At 35.3% G+C, this 23,749-nt stretch overlaps 1 long non-coding RNA gene across 1 annotated transcript; it reads right to left on the minus strand.

The window, feature by feature from the left end:
• Window positions 1-590: 590 nt before the first annotated feature.
• On the minus strand, window positions 591-11,939 carry LOC112784365 (uncharacterized). Its single transcript, XR_003193863.3, has 2 exons — window positions 11,174-11,939; window positions 591-1,275 (listed from the first exon to the last, which is right to left on the minus strand). It is a non-coding gene; the product is annotated as an uncharacterized lncRNA (long non-coding RNA).
• Window positions 11,940-23,749: the final 11,810 nt, after the last annotated feature.

Consider the following 23,749-nt stretch of genomic DNA (forward strand, 5'->3'; position numbering starts at 1 on the left):
TTGTGATCTTCTCCTTAGATGTTGAATTTGATGAAGAAACAATGAATTTGTTGGAAATTAATCTCAAATTAGTATATATGTCTTTAATTAATTAATATTGACTTGTTAGATTAATGATTCATACAAATTCGAGACTTTTATATTATGGATTTGTCATTCATATATATATATATATACAAACCCAAGTGGTAAAATTGTTTAATGAATTACATTCTATAATCATGACTATTATATTGACAAGATGACATAGATTAATTAATAGACATAAATTAATTAATTAAGATTTATAATTACGCATTGCATTCATAACTTAAAATTTTAACATAGTTTAATTTATCCAAATAATTTAGTAATTTATTTTAACCCAAATTAATACAATCATATTAATTTATAATCAGTAAATATTATTATATTATAACTGTAAAAAAATATTAATATCATCGTATTATCTGGTGTTTCTTATTCTTATGATTTGCATTCTCTTAGCCTGCTACAGTAATGACATTGTTTATATTGTGAATTATATTTTTATTATAACACTTTGAGTTTGGTCTGATTTTATTTATTATTAATATTTGCATTCTCTTAGAAAAAGGCAAATTAACCACTTTAAATTTATTATTATGGTTATTGTTATTTATAAATTTTGAGAACCCCACTTAAGTATATATTCACTGTTACTCAGCTTCTTTAGTTTTCAAATCAAAGAAGCCACCACTACTACCATAATCCTTATTCTTTCCCTACTACTAAACCATTCATATAATCCATCCCCTCTAAAGCTTGCATCGTCCTGGTTCTTCTCCTCCATGTCTGTGCCAGAAGCTTTGGCATTGCCGTATCCATCGCCGGTTTCCGTTGTCGTCATCGTCGGAAGGAAGATGTCTGTCTCCGCGGCAAGCCCATGTCCTCGAGCCCCTTCTCTCTCTGCCCGAGGCCCGCTTGTTCCTCTCTCATGGTCAATCCAATCCTCCCGCTTCGGGTAAGCACTACTGGTCCCCTTGTGCTCAATTGCTGATTTAGTGGTTGAAATTGAGGCCAATAATGAGTTTATAATGGACATGCAAGCTTTTCCTGATGTTATTACCTGAGTTAATTTATTAATGGGGAGTAGAATTCAGTGATGGAAAATTCTGAGTTGGGGTTTAATAGTATATTTGAATGCGTTTTTAATATTCTTAATGGGAATAGGGTTGGTCTGCTGGGCGAATGTTGTTGCCATACATTATTCATGAGCATTGCTTAATCTTGAATTTTGTTGCTGATAATGGTTGCCTGTGAATGACGCACATGTATGTCTCAATTTATGTAGATGTAATTTCCATTAAGTTATTTATTAAAATAGTTAGAAAGAGAACAAACAAAAGAAAGTTGAAAAAAAAAATAATTGATCATATTGCACATTAATTTTGTTGCCATGTAAATTGAAGGGTATGGGGACATCTTCTCTTGTCAATAGCTCTTAAGAAAAATCCTATTTACAAGAAAAGAACCTTATATCTCTTAACTACCACTAACAAGTATCTTCACTTGTCAAGGTGTTGAGTAAAAATATTTTTCCAAATTTAATTGCTTCCATCAACTTACATTCATCAAATTGATTTATCATCATACTATAATGGATATATTTACTGTTATGCTTTATACTCATAATCAGTTATCATACATGAGAAGATGAGGTATTTGGGCGTATTTTTGTTAGAAGATAGAGAGCGCAGATGATAACATGCATTAAATATGGAATGAACATGGCATCTTACTCATGTGTGCTCTCTTTTCTTATGTAATTAACCCTTAACTTCAGCCTCTGTTCTCATACTATATATTAACTATTATCAATAAAAAAAATAAAAGTAAGAAATTAATAAATATTAATTAGTTTCTCCTTTCAATTCAGTGTATATAGATCTATTATGAGAATTTATATTTTTAACATATGCCACTTCATTAATACCTTTAATTGTTAGTATATTTCATAATTCTGATTAAATTATCTATTATCTTTACTTGTTAGGAAGTTCACAAGCAAATTAATCTAAATTTAACTAGTTCAATCTTCTTAAATTTGGCAGTAATTTGTCTGTTATGTATTATATTCATCATACTATTATTCGTTATACTCATCATTAATGGCCATGCATGAGGAGAGTACGCATTTGGGCGTGTTGTTGTCAGACGATAGAAAGCACAGATGATGACGTGGAAAAATTAGAATCAATATGCAGTCTTTACTCAATTGTGCTCTCTATTCTTCCGTCATCACCCTTAACTGCAGTCTCTGGTCTCATACTATAAATTGTTTATTATCAAAATGTCATAAATGTAAGAGTTTAATAAATATTAACTGGTGTCTGCTAGTATCTTTTTTGTATATTAATAAATATTAATAACTATATATTAATTATTATCACTTTGTTTTGATCCAAATGCAGAGAGGAAAGATGCTCAGGATAGGTCGTTACACGAAGAAATCCCGGTTAGACACAGCATGTCAGCAACCTCAAGTAGGATCTACTGCGGCTTCAACTTCCCATCAAGCGGACTGCCCAATTCCGCCGCCCAGTGGTAGTGGTGCCCCCGCATCCTCGTCTTTACGCCCCTTTCGTCCGCCCCGTAGTGAACCACCACCTGCTCCATAGGCTTGCACGAATGATGTTCTAAATTTGGAACCGAACCCTGAAGACTTAGACCTAGAGGTAGATGAGGTAGATTTTTTTGAGCAACATGTTGACAACCTGTTTGTTGCATCGGAGGCTCAGAAGAGCAAGGGACGCAAGACAACTTAGTTTTGGAATGTTAAAACAATTGGTATACAAGAATTTATTTAATAAAATTTTTCATTCAGCTATTTTCCTATGATTTCATCGCAGCTTGGCCATAATGGTTACTCACACAGAATAACTATGATTTACAGAATCCGATGGCACAACTAAACAGGTCAAATTGAGTGTGAAGGAAGCTATGAAGCCACCTAACGGAAGAAAGATCATACTCAAGTTCAACAGTGAACTGTAACCAGTTGGAGATGAAGCTGGTATACTGAGCGGCGTTCTCGGACAAATTCTCAATCTGCGAGAAAGACTGGAGAAAGGTTCGCACCAGGGACAAGGTCTATAATGAATGTGTAAAGGTAAAAACTTATATTTTTGTACCATTCCGGACTCATAATTTGAACCCTATTGAGAATTTAATTTTACTGTTGCAGAAAATATTTCATTTTGATGAAGATAGTGGAGGAATTATCAAGCGTATAATATTAAAAATGCTAGGAAGGGCTTGGAAGGAAACGAGAAACAAATTATATCATCACTGCTATGACTCAGAACTGACTCTTGCAGATAATATTGAATGCCACCTATCGGGAATTATTGCGGACCATTGGAGATGGTACCTCGATTATCACAATAGTGAAGAGACAAAGGTAATATATTTTTATTTTTGATAACAGAAAAAGTCTATTTATGTTACATTGAGTTAGTCAGAACTAGTGTCTAGTAACTCTTGCTTTTAATGGCATGATAGAAGAAGTGTAAGAAAAATACTGAGAATCGATCAAAGCAGCTTTACACCCACACTGGCGGATCGAAAAGCATGGCAAGGCTCGGAGAAGAAGAGGTAATCCATTTTTTGAGAATGTTTTTGAACCATCTCTTCGTCTACATATTCACTTTGTCATCATTATTGGTATAGTCGAAACGACAAGGGAGGAGAGTTGGTAGAGGAAAATTGTATCTCTTAACGCACAAAAGACCTAATGGCTCCTATATCCATGATGCATCTCGGACTATTGGTGTAAGTAATGTGTTGAGAATCGCGAAGTAGTTTCTCGTATGTTTTATTTTTTAAAATTATATTGGAAGTCTATGTGGTTAGCAACTAGCTAATAAATGCTTATATTTGCTTATCTATGTGTGTAGGAAAGAATTGAGGCTATTGAGCAACGTGATGAATCCTCTAGACTGTTGTCTCAGAATGATTCGCTTGCTCAAACTCTCGGAAAGGAACACCCGGGTAGAGTGCGTGGCATGGGTTTGGGGCCGACTTCTAGTCAAGTCTTTGGTATGAATTGCCATCAGCCGAGCAATGGAGCTCAAAGGGAGGAGACCCAAAGGGTGCTGCTTGAACTACAAGCAGAGTTGGCGGCCAAAAAATTAAAAAGGAAGGAAGTGGAGGATGAAGTAGCTGCCGAGAAGACAAAACGTTAGGCAGTGGAGGATGAAGTAGCAGCCGAGAAGACAAAAAGACAGACAATGGAGGATGAAGTAGCAGTTGGAAAGATAAGGATGCAGGCAATGGAGAGTGCTCTGATATGTATACTTCAAGGGCAAGGTGGGAAGCTGCCATCAGACGTCGCCGCATGGATGAATTCATTGGAGGGACAGATTAGAAAGTAGCTCTTGGGATTGTGGAAGTTTTTGTTTTTAATATACACTTTTTTGGTGTTGACTATGCAACTTTTGGTAAGGAGTACACTTTATTGATATTTGGATAATTATATGAATTTTATTAATAGTTTTGCTAATGTCATTTACCCATCAGTTAATTTTTTCAGATATAAAATAATTTAACCTACTAATATTAAGAAATGTTCCAAAAATAACAAAAAAATAAAAAATAAAACCTAGTACATTCAAATCAAAAAGAGCGTTGATTGCCAGTGTACAATACAATATTTTTGCGGCCATTTAACCGAAAAATAGCGGCAGTTGTAAAATAGCCGTAAGAAATTTGAAAAAATAGGATACGAGATAGCGGCGCCGCCAAATACTTTTGAAAAAAACGACCGTTAACTAGCGGCGATTTCAAACCATTGGTAAATTTGTGTCGAAATCAATGTTGGATAGATAGCGGCGGTTTTAAACCGCCTCTAAATCTTGTGCCGCTATTTCTTGATTTTGCGGCGGTTGTGCCAGCGGTTCGATAGAACCGCCGCAAAATCATATTACCATCCCCTAATAGGTGACGCTTAACGAACCGTTGGAATTCCGTTTTGCGGCGGTTTAAAACCGCGACAAATCCTTATATGAACCGCCGCAATTTCCCACTCCCGTTGTAGTGTAGGGTTATATTCAAGTGTGTTATGAGGCTAAATTGGGTCCATTAGCGAACTTATATGTGTTAGCCTTGGGCCCGATCCAACCCATTAGTGTTTTAGCCCGTTTGGCCCAAAATTGGGCCAAACCTTTAGAATTAGCGTCCGATTCTTAACTTTAATTATTTTTTTAAGTTTTTCTACGATTTTTATTATTCCCACACAGTACCGGACAGACTTAAGTCGGTACTGCTGGCTAATTTACCGGTATGCATTTTTACATAATTTTTCACAGAAAATTATATTTTCCAACTCAGAAAAATTTACTGAGTCCAAATATCATTTAAATTTTCTAATTAATATTCTAAATCTTTGAACCTATTTCAGGCAATTAAATTATTTTAATTAAGCGATTAATTATTTTTTATTTTTACATTGTAGGACGTTGCAGAGCTTTTGCAGTGTTGCAGTGTTATCATGTGATGACCTTCTCATTAAGCGTAGGTAATTAACTAATTGAGCTGTATTGTAATTATTGTTAATGATGGGTCGTTGCATGGTTATGGTGGTTGGGGCCTTTATGGGATTAGGATAGTTTGGCTATCTGCAATATGATTATTTTCAATTTTGGAGGGTCTTAAATGTTATTTATGTTGTTGAAGCTTTCAATAGAAAAGAACATGTGATTGGGCTTACGCTTTCAATGGATTTGTTTTTTGTAACAAAAGGCCAAGTTGAATGAAAGAATGATCCCCTAACCAAAAAAAAAGGGCTAATCAACTACTACCACTACTCTATAGTTAATTATGCTAAAAAAAAATAAGTTCAATATAACTTATACAATTGCCAATTTGCCTATTTGACACTGAAAAATAGCTGTTAGAAGTGAGGAATTTTCTCCGTACAAAAACAAACAACTTTGAGCAAGCTTCTATAGCTGGGGACATCGATTACGGTGGAACTCTCCATGAGAACCAACAATATAAAAAAGAAGCAGACCTAATGCAAAAAAGTAAGAAGAAAGTCAGAAAAAAGGGTGTAGAATATCAGATAGGCAAAGTATGATTCCAAAGAAAGAAGAATGGATAAGGGAGGGGCCCGTCTTAGGAAGCCACTAGAGAAAAAGCAATTCTTTTGCCCAAGCAGTTGAAAATGGACCTATCGAAAATGACAAAGAGGATGTTTAAGAAATGGAAGAAGAAGACTCAAAGGAAACAGATAAAGAGGATTTTGAAGATATTAGAAAAGATACAGATCAAGAAATCAGGATTGAAAAAGTGGAAGAAGGACTTCTCAACATTATTATTGAGGATGCTATAGAGAGAAAACCTTGGAAGCCATGGTGGAACACCCTTATAGTCAAATTATTGGGAAAAAAAGCAGGTTATGTGGTTATGAAAAGAAGGCTAGAATCCATGTGGGGAAAAAAAGAACCATAGACGTTATTGATCTTGGTCAAGAATATTACCTAGTGAAGTTCCACTCTAGTGAGGATTTTGATTTCGCTCTACTAGAAGGTCCATAAAATCTCTATGATCATTACCTAATTGTGAGGCTATGGGAACCAAATTTCAACCTTTCAATAGCATCTATTGACAAAATTACTGCATGGGTCAGACTCCCAGGCTTGCCAATCGAGCTTTAAAACATAACTATACTAAGAAAGATTGGAAACTTAATTGGAAGAACAATAAAAGTAGATGATAACATAACTGGATTATGCAGAGGCAAGTTCGCAAGACTTTGTGTGGAAGTGGACATTACAAAGCCTTTAATGGGATATGAAGAGAATATAAGGTGGAATATGAAGGTATCCACCAAATATGCTTTCAGTGTGGAAAAATTGTCCATTTAAGAGAGACAAAACACAGGGGGATGAAATCCATAACATGTAAAACAAGGGGAGAGCAGATAGTTCAGACAAAGAAAGAGAAAACAGTGACGCACTAAGAGATGCTGAAGAAGCAGGCGTCATGGTTAAAAGAGATAAAGGCAAGGAAATAATGACTGGTGAACAATATAACTTTGGGGAACGGATGATAGTACAACGTCCAAGAAGGGGAAGAAGAAACCAAAAAGAGGAAGAAGCCAGAAACAAACCAAAAATAAGTAAAGTCAAAGGAAAAGAAGACTACACAGAGACAAACTCACGATATGGAGTGCTTACTATTGAGGAACCAGAGCAGACTATAAATGAAGAGAGGCAAGATAAATACAATGACAGAACCAACAAAAAACCAGAACAGCAACAAAAAGAAAACAACAAGGGAGTTAACAACAAGCATCTAAAAGGAAAAAGCAATAAGGAAACATCTAAAACCAATAAAAATCAGCAAACAAAATAGAAGGACTTTCAAGTGCAACAAAGTACAAAGTCTGAAAGAGGCAATCAAATGAAGCCAAAAGAGACAGAAGAGGAAGTTGAAGAATAAGAAGAAAATTATATAGAAGTAGCGAATGTGCATCATGAACAGAACTGGATTGAAGAAACCATTGACACACCCACTTTGATGGAGGAATGTATTGAGCCTACAAGCAAAGAACACCCAGCCTCTTGAAGACCTCCAGACTCCTACACTAATGCAGGAAATGGGGAAGCTAGCTAAACGCCTATGGATACAGAGGAAGCAAACAGAGATCTTGTTAACAACCTAATTGAGGGAGTGGACTTTACTACTCCACAGATCAGTGCATTGAAGGACACTAATATGCACATGAATTAATTCCCCGAATTTTTTTAGTTGGTTATTGGTTTTCTTTTTTCTTATTTATTTTATTTTTATAATGATAAAATTATTTGTATGGAATGTTAGCCAGGCAGCTAGCGGAGCATTTAGAAGAACTTTTAAAGAGTTGATGAGGTAACACAAGCCAGATATAGCAATTCTACTAAAAATCAAGTGCAGTAGGGATAAGACCAAGAGAATGATATAACAACTAGATTTTAATCACTATATCATAGAGGATGCGCAGGGATTTGTAGGGGGAATTTAGATCCTTCAGAATAGAATCGACTTAAACATTATTGTGATGGAGTCTCAAAATCAATACATTCATATGAAAGTTAGAAAACATGGCAGAAGGGACTGGTTTTTAACTGCGATCTATGCCAACCTACATTACCAAAATAGAAGATCCATTTGGCCAAAGCTCTTAAACATAGCTAACTCCATGCAAGAAGAATGGCTTATGGCAGGTGATTTTTATGAAATAAAGGATGGTACAGACAAAAAAGGTGGAGTAAACATCGACACGAAAGCGTGTAATGCGTTTGCGAATTGGATTAACAGTTGTGGTCTTATTGACCTAAGATCCATTGGCCCAAGATACACTTCGAGAGGACCAAAAATGGGAAAGTTACGATAGAGTTTCAAAAGGCTTGATAGAGCTCTAGCTAACTAACCTTGGAGAACTAGATTCCATGATGCGGTGGTGGAAGTGTTGATCAGAACTAACTCTGATCACCACCCCATACTCATCACAGTGGAAAAAGATTCTATTAAGGAAAAGAACAGGCCATTTCATTTCAAAACTATGTGGGGGCTACATCCAGACTTCTATAATATTTTAAAAGGTAGTTAAGACAATCATAACAGCTTTATGGTCGCTCTCAACAAGTTGGAGAAGGACTTGACTGCGTGGAATAAAAATTGTTTTGGCAATATTTTTAAACAAAAAAAGCAAAATTCTAAACAGATTAACAGGTATACAAAGAAGTAATGATTATGGGAGAAACCCTTTCCTTAAAGAGCTAGAACAAAAACTGAATCAGGAACTAAATGTGATCCTTGATCAGGAAGAAACATACTGGATGTGTAAGTCTAGAGAGAAATGGATCGTGGATGGGGATAGAAATACCAGGTTTTACTACACAAAAGCCATCATAAAGAGAAGAAAAAATAGAATCCTTAAATTAAAAGACACAACAGGAAGGTGGATTGAAGATGAAGAGGAACTAGGAATGCACATAATCAACCATTTCAAAAATCTTTATACAAAAGAGGTGAGAATTGTTCCTTTTGAGCTTGATCACTATGACACCCCTAATTTTGATATTCATAATTGCAGGAAGCTAAGAGAAAACCCCAACGAAGCAAAAATAAAAAGAGTAGTCTTTAGCATTGGATCCACAAAGGCCCCAGAAAGTGATGGTTTTCCGGCTCTTATTTACAAAAAACAACTGGGATATCATGAAGGAAAAAGTGTGTGACTTTATTGGCTCATACTGGAAAGTACTAAATCTCATCCAACTGGCTAACTCCACTCTTTTAGTCCTTGTGCCTAAGATTAACAACCCGGAATATATCAGTCAATTCAGTCCTATAGCCTTGTGCAATGTGAGCTACAAGATTATCACCAAAATTCTAGTTGAGAGAATCAAACCCCACTTGGAGAGTAGAATAATGATCCACCAATCAAGTTTCATACCAAGAAAGAAAATTCAAGACAACATCATCATAGCAAAGGAGCTGATCCAACAATGAGAAGAATATGGGGGAAGAAAAGATTTATGGCTATAAAGATCGATTTTGAGAAGACGTATGATAGATTGAGATGAGAATTCATCAAGACTAGGCTAAAGGAATTCAAGTTACTAGAAAAAATTATTAAGATAGTCATGAGTTGCATGTCAAGCGTATCATACAATATTCTCTGGAATAGAAACAAAACAGAAGATTTCATGTCAAAAAGAGGAGTTAGACAAGGAGATCCAATTTTTTCCTACCTTTTTATTATTTGTGTGGACAAGCTGTCCCATATTATAGAAGAAAAAGTTTTCCAAGGAACTTGGAACCGTATTGGAGTTGGAAGAATAGGACCTAAGATCTCGCACTTGATGTTTGCAGATAATTTACTTCTTTTTGCAGAAGCCTCAACTAAATAGATGAAAACCATCAAAGAAACGTTAGAGAAATTTAAGGACGTGCTTGGAAGAGTGAAAAGCAAATTAAAAGGATAAAAAAGTAAATGCTTATCATTGGCTGGGAGATTGACTTTAGCTCAAGCCTCTATTAGCCCGATCTTGAATTACCACATGCAACATGACAGAATTCTAAAAGGTATATGCCAGGAAGTAGATAGAGCTCAGAGAAGCTTCATATGAGAAGATGAACCAAGTCAGAAAAGGATGCATCTAATCGGTTGGAAAATCTTATGCCATCCCAAACATGAAGGAGGTATGGGATTTAGGAGACTAACCTTTAGTCTTATGGCAAATTCAGGAAGATCCTGATCAGCTATGGACTAAAGTGCTCATCCATAAGTAGTATGACGAAAATTAGGGGTGAGTCAGGCTCGGATTAGAAGTACAGACTCCAACCTTTAAAAGGAGATCATGAAACTGAGATGATTAGTCAGAGAAAACTATGCAACTTATCAGGAATGGGCCAACTACCAAATTTTGGAAGGATAATTGGGTTAATGGAGAAGGAACCTTGGAAGGTCATACATTAACTCAGGACATCGACGGCAATAGCTTGGTTTGGGAATGGACAAATGAGGAAGGAAACTGGAATCTAGAGCAGCTCAACAGTAATCTGCCTAATTCAGAAAATCATAGCCATGCCACCCGCTCACCAGAATGAGGAAGATGCTAGAAGAGGATGGAGATATTTGAAAGACGGAGATTTCTCAGTTGGATTAACTTACAAAGTAATCAACAATTGGACCAAACCAAAGCAAACCATATGGAGTAGGATATGGAAATGGAAAGGGCATCAGAAGGCTAAAGTGTTAATGTAGACTATAATTCATGGAAGGATCCTGACAAACCAAAAGAAAGTTAGGATCTTTAGGAGTAATGGAAGCTGTAACTACTGTCCAAGCGTGCAAGAAGATCTTTTACATATGTTCAGAGATTGTAGAAAGGCCTCAATAGTGTGGATTAGATTCCTAATGCCTAGTAAAATCTATAGTTTCTTCCATCTAAACTAGGAAGAGTGGATTGTAACCAATTTCACTTAACAACTAGGTAACACTCAGCGAAATAAATAGACAGAATTGTTCATCATAATTTGCTAAAAATTGTGGATGTCGAGAAACAAAGAAGCAAACGAAGAAGGCTATAACAAACCCAATCACATTCAAGCAGAAATTTTCAAGCAAATTCAAGAAATGAAGAATGCGTATAAGAAAGATTACCTCGTGGGGAGAATGATAGAAAGGATTGAAATCGGAATTAGGTGGCAGCCTCCTCCGGAAGGTTAGGCGAAACTCAACTTGGACGGGTCTGTGCAGCAAAATTTGGAAAGGGTTGGCTACGGCGGGCTGATTCAAAATGAAGAGGGGAGGTAGGTTGCTGGTTACACGCAAAACATTCAGAGTTTGTTCAGCTTTTACTGCAGAACTATGGGGAGTGGCGGATGGCTTGAAACTGGCGTGGAGGATGAGTCTGAAAAAGATTATTGTTGAATGCGATTCCGCGGCAGTGGTGAAGCTCCTCAATGGGGGAAAGAATCTCACCAGGCATCCTAATCCTCTAATTCATAGAATCCTTGAGCTCAAAAACTATAATTGGAGGATTCATTTTGTACAGTGCTGATTGCCTAGGCAGAAAGAGTTTAGAGCATGAAGAAGGTTTTTTGTTATGGGATTCTCCTCCCCAGGATCTTGTTAGAATTCTCTATGTGGATGATAGAGGGGGCAACATTACCCCGCTTAATATGTACTTTGGTTATTTCTTGTTTGTTTTCTTTAGGCTTTAAGCTCCATCTAATAACAAAAAAAAAATTGTTCTCAGTGATTGATAGAGTTTTCAGTTTAAAAAAAAAAAAAACAGAAAACCACGAAGAGAGTGAAGACCCCTCCACCATGAGGCTTTGGAACCCTTCCTCCTATAATTGATATTCTCAATATATTTCTAGTAATCATAATACCTAATCCAAAATTTTTAGTCACGACAGCAATACTAATACTACTAGTCATAATATTAATAGTAACTCAAAAGTCATATAACTATTACGAACATTGATGTTAATAATACAACTTAATTTTGATATGATATTTGACCTATAAAAATATAGTTATTAGCAAAAAAAAGCTAACCAAATTTAAAAAGTAAGAAATAAGATCAAGTAGTATGCCTTGTAGTATAAAAACTTTATTAAAAAATTATTAGGGTAGTAAGACTAATATTAATTTTTCTGACATCATATAATATATAATGAAAGTTTGGAAATTTATTGAGAACAAAAGCCACGACTTGCCCTCGGTGAATCTACCTCTGCTTATACCCATATCGATGGTAATAACTAATAAGACAGTTTTTGTCTTGAAGAAAAAAGTTTGATACCCTAAACCATAATGCTAACTCTCGCCAGCCTAGTGTTGACTACGTAATCGCATTTTGATTGCAGTTCAACATGGAGGATTATTTTCAAGTTAGATTTGTTGTTCGATGTGTTGACTAATCACGTGTATTATAAAATTTGTTAATGTCAACAGCTCTCTCACTTCAGTTGGCAATTATACAAAAGTCGGTTGAGCAAAACTAAATATAAAAGAAAAGGTAAGTGTAGATGGGAATGAAGAGGACTTGATAAATGTAATATTTAAGGATTGATAGGGGTAAGTTCGCTCAAATAAAACAATAGTATCACAGCTACGGTACGGTGGGCGAACTTTAACAAGAATGCAGAAGTTTGGCAATGCAGTGGACAAAGTTGTCGTTGCATTAAAAAAAAAGTTGGATTTGGAATATAAAGATGAAAATATGATTTGTATGAAATCATTTTTTTTCATTTCTAAAAATTTTTCCTATAAAGGAAATAATGCTACTGCAATTACGTGGGTGTTTTTATTGAGATTAAATAAATTCAATATTTATCGAAATGTGTAATAGGTAGACAATTGACAACATTAAACATATATGTCACATCCCAGGTACATAGTGCTCGAGCTGTATGTTTAATGATTCTTTACTGTATACTCAGGACATGATAGAAGTTAAAAAAATAATATCTCGTGTTTTATAAGTTACAGTTTTTAAAATTTAAAAATTGAAATGTGACTTACAATTTCTGATATCATTTTATCTTATTTGAAAATGTGAGTTACGATCACGATTTCTAATAACTTTTTATTTTAATTTTTTGTCTTATTTAAAATCGATACTGACGTTTTTTATCCTACATACCTCTCAAATCACCATGTTATACTAAGATATCATAATATGCACAAAAATCATCAATAACAATCCAATATAAGAAAAAATTAGCCGTTTAGTTGATCTCATATTTTTTATTGTTATTACTGATACTAGTTGGTGATGAGGCATTTCACTTACCCTTGTGTTATGGTATGGATCACGAAATTTTTAAATTATGACTAAAGAGGACCTGGAAGTGCAGTGACAAGACTAGTAGAGACGAAAAAGCATGGTACGTAATTATGCAGCATATAGTATTGAAAAATCTGAGTTTGATTTGATCGACTAAGAAAGGTACTTAATGTCCTCTTGCGTTCACTACCAGTGTGTTTGGGATTGAAGAGACAATTAAGGAATTTTTTTTGGAGGATACTCCAATGAAGTTATAAAAAATGACTTTTGCTTAAACTCAAAGCTGTATTACTGGATGTATTTTGGCATTAAAGATTTTGTGGGCATGTGTCCTTCTTGATGGACCGGAAATCAAGAATTGGTCCATCCATATGGTTGGACGTGAGTCGAGCCGAGGCGAGCTAAACCAAGCTCAAGTTCGGCTCACGAAAATTGAGTTTGGCTCACAACTCGCCTCATTAACAATCGAGCCTATTTCTTAAGTTCAAACTCGACTCACCGAAAGCTTACAAGTTGGCTCGAGCTCACGAATTGGCTCAAATAGTAGGAGCATAGTCTATAATTCTATATCAATAAATTATAACTTATATATTTAAAAAAATATTTAAAACGATCAATTTTATATATTATCTATCTATCAATAAATTATAAATTTTTTATTTAACATCAAAATTATATATAAAAAATAAATATAAAATTTTAAATTATATATATATATATATATATATATATATATATATATATATATATATATATATATTAAAAGTATAGATTAAATGCATAGATTAAATATGTGTGTGTGTGTGTGTGTGTAATCAAGCCAGCTCACGAGCTAATGAGTTGAGCTTATCCAAACTCAAGCTCGACTCATAATTTATGAGCTCAATTTCAGGCTCAAACTCGGCTCAACAGCTCACGAGTTCAGCTTATTGAGCTATTAACGAGTCGAGCTCGAACAAGCTCATGAGCTGGCTTGACTCACTTCCAGCCCTAGGTCTAGCATAATTTTCCTATTCTAGTTTAATTATTTTTAAATGAACCTGGTTGGACTAATGTATAAATGAATCGATTTAAGAAATAAAAAATATATTTAATTTTAATTATTTTTATTAATTTTGAACTTTTTCAAAAACTTCCAATCCTGCCATCCCTCCTCTGAGCTATCAATTTCGGAAACTCTCAATCCCGCCCTCCCTCTTTTGAGCTATCAAGGGTTAAGGGTTTTAGAAGGGGAGGGTGAAAATTTGTTGGCATTTTTTTTAGATGAATTTTTAGAAGAAGTAATGGAAGTCGTGTTTCTGCTGCAAGAGGTAAGTCTAGTGGCGATTTTGAGGAATAGCTAGCCGTAATGTTTCACTAATTCATGTCCATTTCACCATTAAATCTCCTATGATCCTCTAACTTTTCTCAATATTTTTTGTTATTGCTACTCTTGCGAGAAGTATGACGACTACGGGAGTTAAATCTCGTCTCAGAGAGTCCATGAACCGCTAGCACCATACTCCTTTATTCACTCCCCCTTCCAACAAAAATGAAGTAATGAACATCTATATTTTTTATTTTTTCTATTCTAATTATTGTTGTTTTCTTGATTTGGTTGGTAATTAGTAATTAGTAATTGTAATTATGAATTGTTAGGTTATTCTTTCTAATTGGTAATAAAAATTTATGTTGTTGAACTTTTATCATTAATGTAAATGTTAAGTTGCAAACTATTTGCTTGTTCAAGATTTGTGGTGATTACTTGATTAGCATTAAACCTAATTTTAGCCAAATACACAAGGAATAAATTTTGTTTTCATCTAGAGAGTACTCTTTCATTTTAGCAGAAATAAAAGTAAAAGTTTACAAATTGGATAATAGCAAACAAGAAGGCATTTATGATTGGTTGATAAACCTCGTTTCTAGGGTTTATCTTGTGCTGAATTTAGAGTATTTTATCAACCTTTTCTCACATTTATTCAATGAAATAGCACGGTTTTGTGATTCTTCCTTAATTTGTGCTTAAATGTGAAAACATGCTTTTAGACCTTTAATTTGATGATTTTAATTCACCTTTGATTCCACTAGATGCCTTGATTTGTTTGTTAGGTGATTTCAGGTTGAAAAGGCTAAGAATGGATCAAAGGAGTGAAGAGGAAAGCATGCAAAGTGGAGAACACATGGAAAAAGCCAAAGATTTGGATGCAATCATCCACGCGCATGCGCACTATACACGCACGCGTGGATCGTGAAAACCCTAAGGACGTGCACGCATGCTGTACGCGTACACGTCAGTGCTGGCACGTGATTTTTAAGTGAAAATGTGCCCATCGAATTCACAGGGATTGTGGGGCCCAATCTAAACCAACTTTGGTGCCAAAATGGTTAAAAGAACCAAGGATTGAAGGGGAGAGTCATCAATTCATTCATTCCACTACTTCACACATTAGGATTAGTTTAGAGTTAGTTTTAGAGAGAGAAGCTCCACCTTCTCTCTAGGATTAGGATTAGGTTTAGGATAATAAGCTTAGATTTAGGTTTTAATTCATACTTTCATCTACTTCTACCTTTCAATTCTTTGTTGTTACATCTTGTTCTTCTATTCTCTTGTTGTAATTTCTTCTATTTTGTCTCTATACTTTGTTGTTGATCTACTCTTGTTTCTTCTATTTTCTTTTAATGCAATTTGAGGTAATTCATGTTAATTGTATTTTCTTTGATTGTTGTTGTTAATTCTTTGCAATAAATTGTTGTTAGATTTTATTCTTGTTGTCAATTTACTATGCTTTCCTTTTATGCCTTCCAAGTGTTTGTTAAAATGCTTGAAAGGATGTTAGAGTAGAATTTTATGCTCTTGGCTTGGGGAGGTAACTTAGGAATTATTGAGTTACTAATGTCCAAGTGATTGATAGTTGGTAGCCATTGACTCTAGCTCTCATTAACTCAACTAGTGAATAGCTAGGACTTATTGACTTTGATTGATATAGCTCACTTGACTTTTCTTTACTTGTTAGAGGATGATTTAGTGGGATTGATCCTTGCAATTATTATATTGTGGTTAGTGATAAGGATAGAGATCATTGACCACCAAACCTTGCCAAGACCTTTTTGTCATTTGATTTCCATTGCCATTTACTTTTCTTGTTTCCTATTCAAAACCCCAAAATATACATGTCCATAACCAATAACAAGAACACTACCCTGCAATTCCTTTGAGAGACGACCCGAGGTTTAAATACTTTAGTTATTAGATTTATTAGGGGTTTGTACTTGTGACAAACAAATTTTTGTATGAAAGGATTATTGTTGGTTTAGAGACTATACTTACAACGCGATTTCATTAGTGAAATTCTAAACCGTCAAAAATCCACTCATCAAAATGGCGCCGTTACCGGAGAATTGCAATTGTTTGCCTTGTTATTGGTTTTTGTACATATGTGAATATTGTGAATAGTTTTCTTGTTTGATTTAGTAGCTAGATTTTATCTCTTTGTTTTTGTGCTTTTTATTTTTGTCTTTACTATCATGAATTCTCACTTTGGCTATAAGTTTGGTTCTAACTATGTTGTAAGAAATGGAAGCTACAATGAAGATGTGTATCAAGGATGGGACAATCAAAGGTGGGAGGAGCCATATGCATATGATCAATCCTCATGGCAACAACCTCCACCAATACACTATGAACAAGAGTCATTCTATGATGTATACCAATCAAATGGCTATGGTGAATCTCCTTGTGACTTTCAAGAACCACCACCATATGCTTATGAGACATACCCTCAACATAACCCTCAACCATACTGATGAGCGGACAATTTATACCCTTTTTGGCATTATTTTTACATAGTTTTTAATATGTTTTAGTTACTTTTTATTATATTTTTATTATTTTTTATGCAAAAATCACATTTCTGGACTTTACTATGAGTTTGTGTGTCTTTCTGTAATTTCAGGTATTTTCTGGCTGAAATTGAGGGATATGAGCAAAAGTCTGATTCAGAGGCTGAGAAAGGACTGCAAATGCTGTTGGATTCTGACCCTCCTACACTCGAAGTGGATTTGCTGGACCTACAGAAGCCCAATTGGGGCGCTCTTAATTGCGTTGGAAATCAGACATCTTGGGCTTTCCAGCAATATATAATAGTTCATACTTTGCCCGAGATTTGATGGCCCAAATTGGCGTTTAAAGGCCAGCCAAAGACTCATTTCTGGCGTAAAACGCCAGAATTGGCACCAGAACTGGAGTTAAACGCCCAAACTGGCATCCAAGCTGGCATTTAACTCTAGAAATGGCCTATGCACGTGTAAAGCTCAATGCTCAGCCCAAGCACACACCAAGTGGGCCCCGGAAGTGGATTTCTGCACTATCTGCACTTAGTTACTTATTTTCTGTAATCCCTAGTAACTAGTTTAGTATAAATAGCACTTTTTACTATTGTATTTGCATATCTTTGGACGTTTAGTCCTTACACTTGGATCATCTTATGTTACATTTGGAGGCTGGCCATTCGGCCATGCCTAGACCTTTTTCTCTTATGTATTTTCTACGGTGGCGTTTCTACACCTCATAGATTAAGGTGCGGAGCTCTGCTATTCTTCATTAATTAATGCAAGTACTATTGTTTTTCTTTCAATTCACGCTTACTTCTTCTCCAAGATATACTCTCGTACTTAATTCAGTTAAGTCAGAATGAAGGGGTGACCCGTGACAATCACCCACTATCTTCGTTACTCGCTTAGTCAAGATCCGCGTGCCTGACAACCACAAGTGGTCTACATGATGTTCAACGTAGTCATTGGATGATAGCCGGAGTATATTCTCTTGGGTCTCTAATCCACGGACCGAGTTAATGAGATTAGAACCTTCGTGGTAGAGGATAGAACCAATTGGCAGCATTCCTGAGATCCAGAAAGTCTAAACCTTGTCTGTGGTATTCCGAGTAGGATCCGAGAAGGGATGAGTTGGGTGCATTGACAGTGTGCAAAAGGATAGAGAGATCCTATTCCGACGCTAGTGAGAATCGACAGATGATTAGCCGTGCGGTAGCTGTACCTGGTATTTTCCATCCGAGACGAGAAATCCGACAGTTGATTAGCCGTGCAGAAACCGTACTTGGACCATTTTCACTGAGAGGATCATACAGCTTGCCACGGATGGGAGCACGCATGATTGGATGAAGATAATAGGAAAGCAGAGGTTCAGAAGCAACAAAGCATCTCCAAACGCTTATCTGAAATTCCCACCAATGAATTACATAAGTATCTTATTTTATTTTATGTTTTATTTATCTTTTAATTATCAAAACCTCATAACTATTTTAATTCGCCTGACTAAGATTTACAGGATGACCATAGCTTGCTTCAAGCCGACAATCTCCGTGGGATCGACCCTTACTCACGTAAGGTATTACTTGGACGACCTAGTTCACTTGCTGGTTAGTTGTATCAGAGTTGTGAAAAGTGTGATCACAATTCCGTGCACCAAGTTTTTGGCGCCATTGCCGGGGATTGTTCGAGTTTGGACAACTGACGGTTCATCTTGTTGCTTAGATTGGGTAATTTTATTTTATGTTTAAGCTTTTGATTTTTATTTTCGAAAAAAAAAACAAAAAAAATTTAGTTTTCAAAAATTCATAAAAAAATATTTAAGAATAAATTCTAGAGCTTCATGAGATATGTTGAAGCCTGGCTAGCTGTTAAGCCATGTCTAATCTTTTGGACTGAGGTTTTCACTTTCCATTGTAAAAAGAACATATCTGTATTTGTTATGCTAAAGCTTGGCTGGCCATTTGGCCATGTCTAATTCTTTTGGACCGAAACTTTAGACTAACATTACAGGAATCTTGGAATTCTTATTAAAAATTTTGAATTTCTTTATTTTCTATTTCCAAAAATTTTTTGAAAAATAAACAAAAGAAAATACAAAAAATTAATAAAACCATAAAAACCAAAAAAAATTTGTGTTTCTTGTTTGAGTCTAGTGTCAAATTTTAAGTTTGGTGTCAATTGCATTTTTTTAATTTTCTTAAATTTTTGAAAATTCATGCATGGTGTTGTTCTTTGATCTTCAAGTTGTTCTTGATGATTTTCCTTGTTTGATCTTTAATTTTTCTTGTTTTGTGTTTTTTGTTGTTTTTCATATGCATTTCCGAATTCATAGTGTCTAAACATTAAAAATTTCTAAGTTTGGTGTCTTGCATGTGTTTCTTTTCTTAAAAATTTTCAAAAATATGTTCCTGATGTTCATCATGATCTTTAAAGTGTTCTTGGTGTTCATCCTGACATTCAAAGTATTCTTGCCTGTATTATTTGTTTTAATCTTAAATTCTTATGTCTTGTGTCATTTTGTTGTTTTTTCTCTTTCTTCATTAATTGAAAAATAAAAAATAATATCTTTCCCTTATTTTACTCATAAATTTCGAAATTTTGAGTTGACTTAGTCAAAAATTTTCAAAATTTGGTTGTTTCTTGTTAATCAAGTCAAAATTTCAATTTAAAAACTTTATCTTTTTAAATCTTTTTCAAAAATCAAATCTTTTTCATTTTTCTTTCATGTTTTCTGAAAAATTTTTAATTAATTTTCAAAATGTTTCTCTTAATTTTATTTCATAATTTTCGAAATTATTGCTAACATTTAATGTTTTGATTCAAAAATTTCAAGTTTGTTACTTTCCTGTTAAGAAAGGTTCAATCTTTAAATTTTAGAATCATATCTTTTAGTTTCTTGTTAGTCAAGTCATCAACTTTAATTTTCAAAATCAAATCTTTTTAAATTTCTTTTTCAAATCTTTTTTAAAATAAATTTCAATCATATCTTTTTTCAAAACTTCATTTCAAAATCTTTTTCTAACTTTTTATCTTTTCAAAATTTATTTTCAAATCTTTTTCAATTAACCACTTGACTTGTTTGTTTTAATTTTAAAAAGTTTACTATTTTTTATCTTTTTCAAAACCACCTAATTACTTTTCCACTTCTAATTTTTGAAAACAACTAACCACTTTTTCAAAATTCTTTTTAATTAACTAATTGTTTTAAATTCTAATTTTATTTTATTTCTTTTCTTAAATTTCGAATTCTAACTTAATTAATTAAATAAAAATAAAAATATGTTTCTTCTCCTTCCTTTTAAAATTTGAATACTCTCTCTCTCATATCTTTCTATTTATTTAATTATTTACTAACACTTCTCTTCTACTCATAATTCGAACCCCCTCCCTCTCTCTGTGTTCGAATTCCTCTTATTCTCTCTCTACCTCATTCTTCTATTCTTCTATTCTTATACTCACATAAAGGAATCTCTATACTGTGACATAGAAGATTCATCTTCTTTTCTATTCTCTTCTTTTTCATATGAGTAGGAACATGGATAAAGATATTCTTGTTGAAGCTGATCCTGAACCTGAAAGGACTCTGAAGAGGAAGTTAAGAGAAGCTAAAACACAACACTCCGGAGAGGACCTTACAGAAATTTTTGAAAAAGAAGCAGACATGGCAGCCGAACCCAACAACAATGATGGAGATGCAACGAAGATGCTTGGTGACTTTACTGCACCAACTTCTGACTTCTATGGAAGAAGCATCTCAATTTCTGCAATTGGAGCAAACAACTTTGAGCTTAAGCCTCAATTAGTTTCTCTAATGCAGTAGAATTGCAAGTTTCATGGACTTATGCTTTTTTCCTTTGCTGTAAGAGACAGAGCTAGGATATGGTTGGACTCACAACCTAAAGAAAGCCTGAACTCTTGGGAAAAGTTGGTCAATGCTTTCTTGGCCAAATTTTTTCCACCTCAAAAGATGAGCAAGCTTAGAGTGGAAGTCCAAACCTTCAGACAGAAGGAAGGTGAATCCCTCTATGAAGGTTGGGAAAGATACAAGCAATTGATCAAAAGGTGTCCTTCTGACATGCTTTCAGAATAGAGTATGTTATGTATATTCTATGATGGTCTGTTTGAATTGTCCAAGATGTCATTGGACCACTCTGCTGGTGGATCTCTTCATCTGAAGAAAACACCTGCAGAAGCCCAGGAACTCATTGAAATGGTTGCAAATAACCAGTTCATGTATACTTTTGAAAGAAATCCTGTGAATAATGGGATGACTCAGAAGAAAGGAGTTTTTGAGATTGATACTCTGTATGCCATATTGGCTCATAATAAAATATTGACACAACAAGTCAATATGATTTCTCAGAATCTGACTGGATTGCAAGATACATCCGGCAGTACTAAAGAAGCCTCCTCTGAAGGAGAAGCTTATGACCCTGAGAATCCTGCAATGGAAGAGGTAAATTACATGGGAGAATCCTATGGAAACACTTACAATCCTTCATGGAGGAATCATCCTAATTTCTGATGGAAGGAACAGCAGAAACCTAATCAAGGCTTTAATAATAATAATGGTGGGAGAAATAAGTTTGGCAATAGCAAGCCTTTTCCATCATCTTCTCAGCAACAGACAGAGAATTCTAAGCAGAGCCTCTCTGACTTAGCAACCATAGTCTCTGATCTATCTAAGACCACTCTTAGTTTTATGACTGAAACAAGGTCCTTCATCAGAAATTTGGAGGCACAAGTAGGTCAGCTGAGTAAAAGAGTTACTAAAATCCCTCATAGTACTCTCCCAAGCAATACAGAAGAGAATCCAAAGAGAAAGTGCAAGGCCGTCAATATACCCAAAGTGACCGAACCTATAGATGAGGAAGAGGCAGTGATTTCCCATAAGGAAGACCTCAATGGACGTTCACTGACCACTAAAGAGTTCCCTATTGAGGAACCAAAGGAACCTGAGGCTCATACAGAGACCATAGAGATTCTACTAAACTTACTGTTGCCATTCATGAGCTCTGATGAGTATTCTTCCTCTGAAGAGGATGAAGATATTGTTGAAGAGAAAATTACTTGGTATCTAGGAGCAATCATGAAGCTAAATGCCAAGTTATTTAGTAATGAGACTAGGGAGGATGAACCTCCATTGCTCATCAATGAACTGAATGCCTTGGTTTAACAGAAATTACCTCAGAAGAAACCGGATCCCGGAAGGTTCTTAATACCTTGTACCATAGGCACCATGACCTTTGAGAAGGCTTTGTGTAACATGGAGTCAGGAATAAACCTCATGCCACTCTCTGTAATGGAAAAACTAGGGATCTTTGAGGTACAAGCTGCAAGAATATCATTAGAGATGGCAGACAAATCAATGAAACAGGCTTATGGACTTGTAGAGGATGTCTTAGTGAAGGTTGAAGGCCTGTACATCCCTGCTGACTTCATAATCCTAGACACTGGGAAGGATGAGGATGAATCCATCATTCTTGGAAGACCCTTCCTAGCCACAGCAAGGGTTGTAATTGATGTGGACAGAGGAGAGTTAGTCTTTCAATTGAATGAGGACTACCTTGTGTTTAAGGCTCAAGGATCTTCTTCTGTAACCATGGAGAAGAAGCATGAAAAGCTTCTCTCAACACAGAGTCAAACAAAGCCCCCCCACTCAACTTCTAAGTTTGGTGTTGGGAGGCCACCATTAAGCTCTGAGTCTCTGTGAAGCTCTCTAAGAGCTCTCTGTCAAGCTATTGACATTAAAGAAGTGCTTATTGGGAGGCAACCCAATGTTATTTAATTATATTTCTTATAGACATTTGTTTTTCATTGTTATTTTATGTTTTCTTTAGGTAGATGATCATGTGGAGTCACAAAAACAGCTGCAGAATTAAAGCAGAATAAAAAACAACATAAAAAATAGCACACCCTGGAGGACAGGCTTACTGGCATTTAAACGCTAGTAAGGATAGTAGAATGGGCGTTTAACGCCCAGTCTGGCAACATTCTGGGCGTTAAACGCCAGAATTGGCAAATAGACTAGCGTTTAATGCCAGAAAAGAGTGTCTGGCTGGTGTTAAACACCAGATTTGGCAGACAAATTGGCGTTAAACGCCAGAAAAGGGCATCAGCCTGCCGTTTAACGCCAGAAAAGGTAGCAGAGATGGCGTTAAACGCTAGAAATGGCACACAGAGGGTGTTTAAACGCCAGAAAGGTGCAGGGAGCAGAATTCCTTGACACCTCAGGATCTGTGGACCACACAGGATCCCCACCTACCCCAACTTACTCTCTCTCCTCTTCACACCTTTTCATAACACTCTTCCCTAAATACCCTTGACCAATCACATCAATACCTCTTTCATATAATCTCTTCACCACTCACAACCATTCACTATTTCCCAAAAACCCATCATAAAACTCCACCTACCTCACCATTCAAATTCAAAACATTTCCCTCCCAAACCTAACCCCTTCTTACACGAATTCCCTTTCTCTCTTACCCTATAAATATCCCTCCTTACCACCTTCAATTTCACACATCATAAACACTTAAACCCCCCTTGGCCGAATTCAAACACCCCTCTATCTCTTCCATTTCTTTTTTTTCTCCTCCTTTCTTTCTTCTTTTGCTCGAGGACGA

The sequence above is a fragment of the Arachis hypogaea genome, chromosome 20, assembly GCF_003086295.3.
Source record: "Arachis hypogaea cultivar Tifrunner chromosome 20, arahy.Tifrunner.gnm2.J5K5, whole genome shotgun sequence".
NCBI lineage: Eukaryota > Viridiplantae > Streptophyta > Magnoliopsida > Fabales > Fabaceae > Arachis > Arachis hypogaea.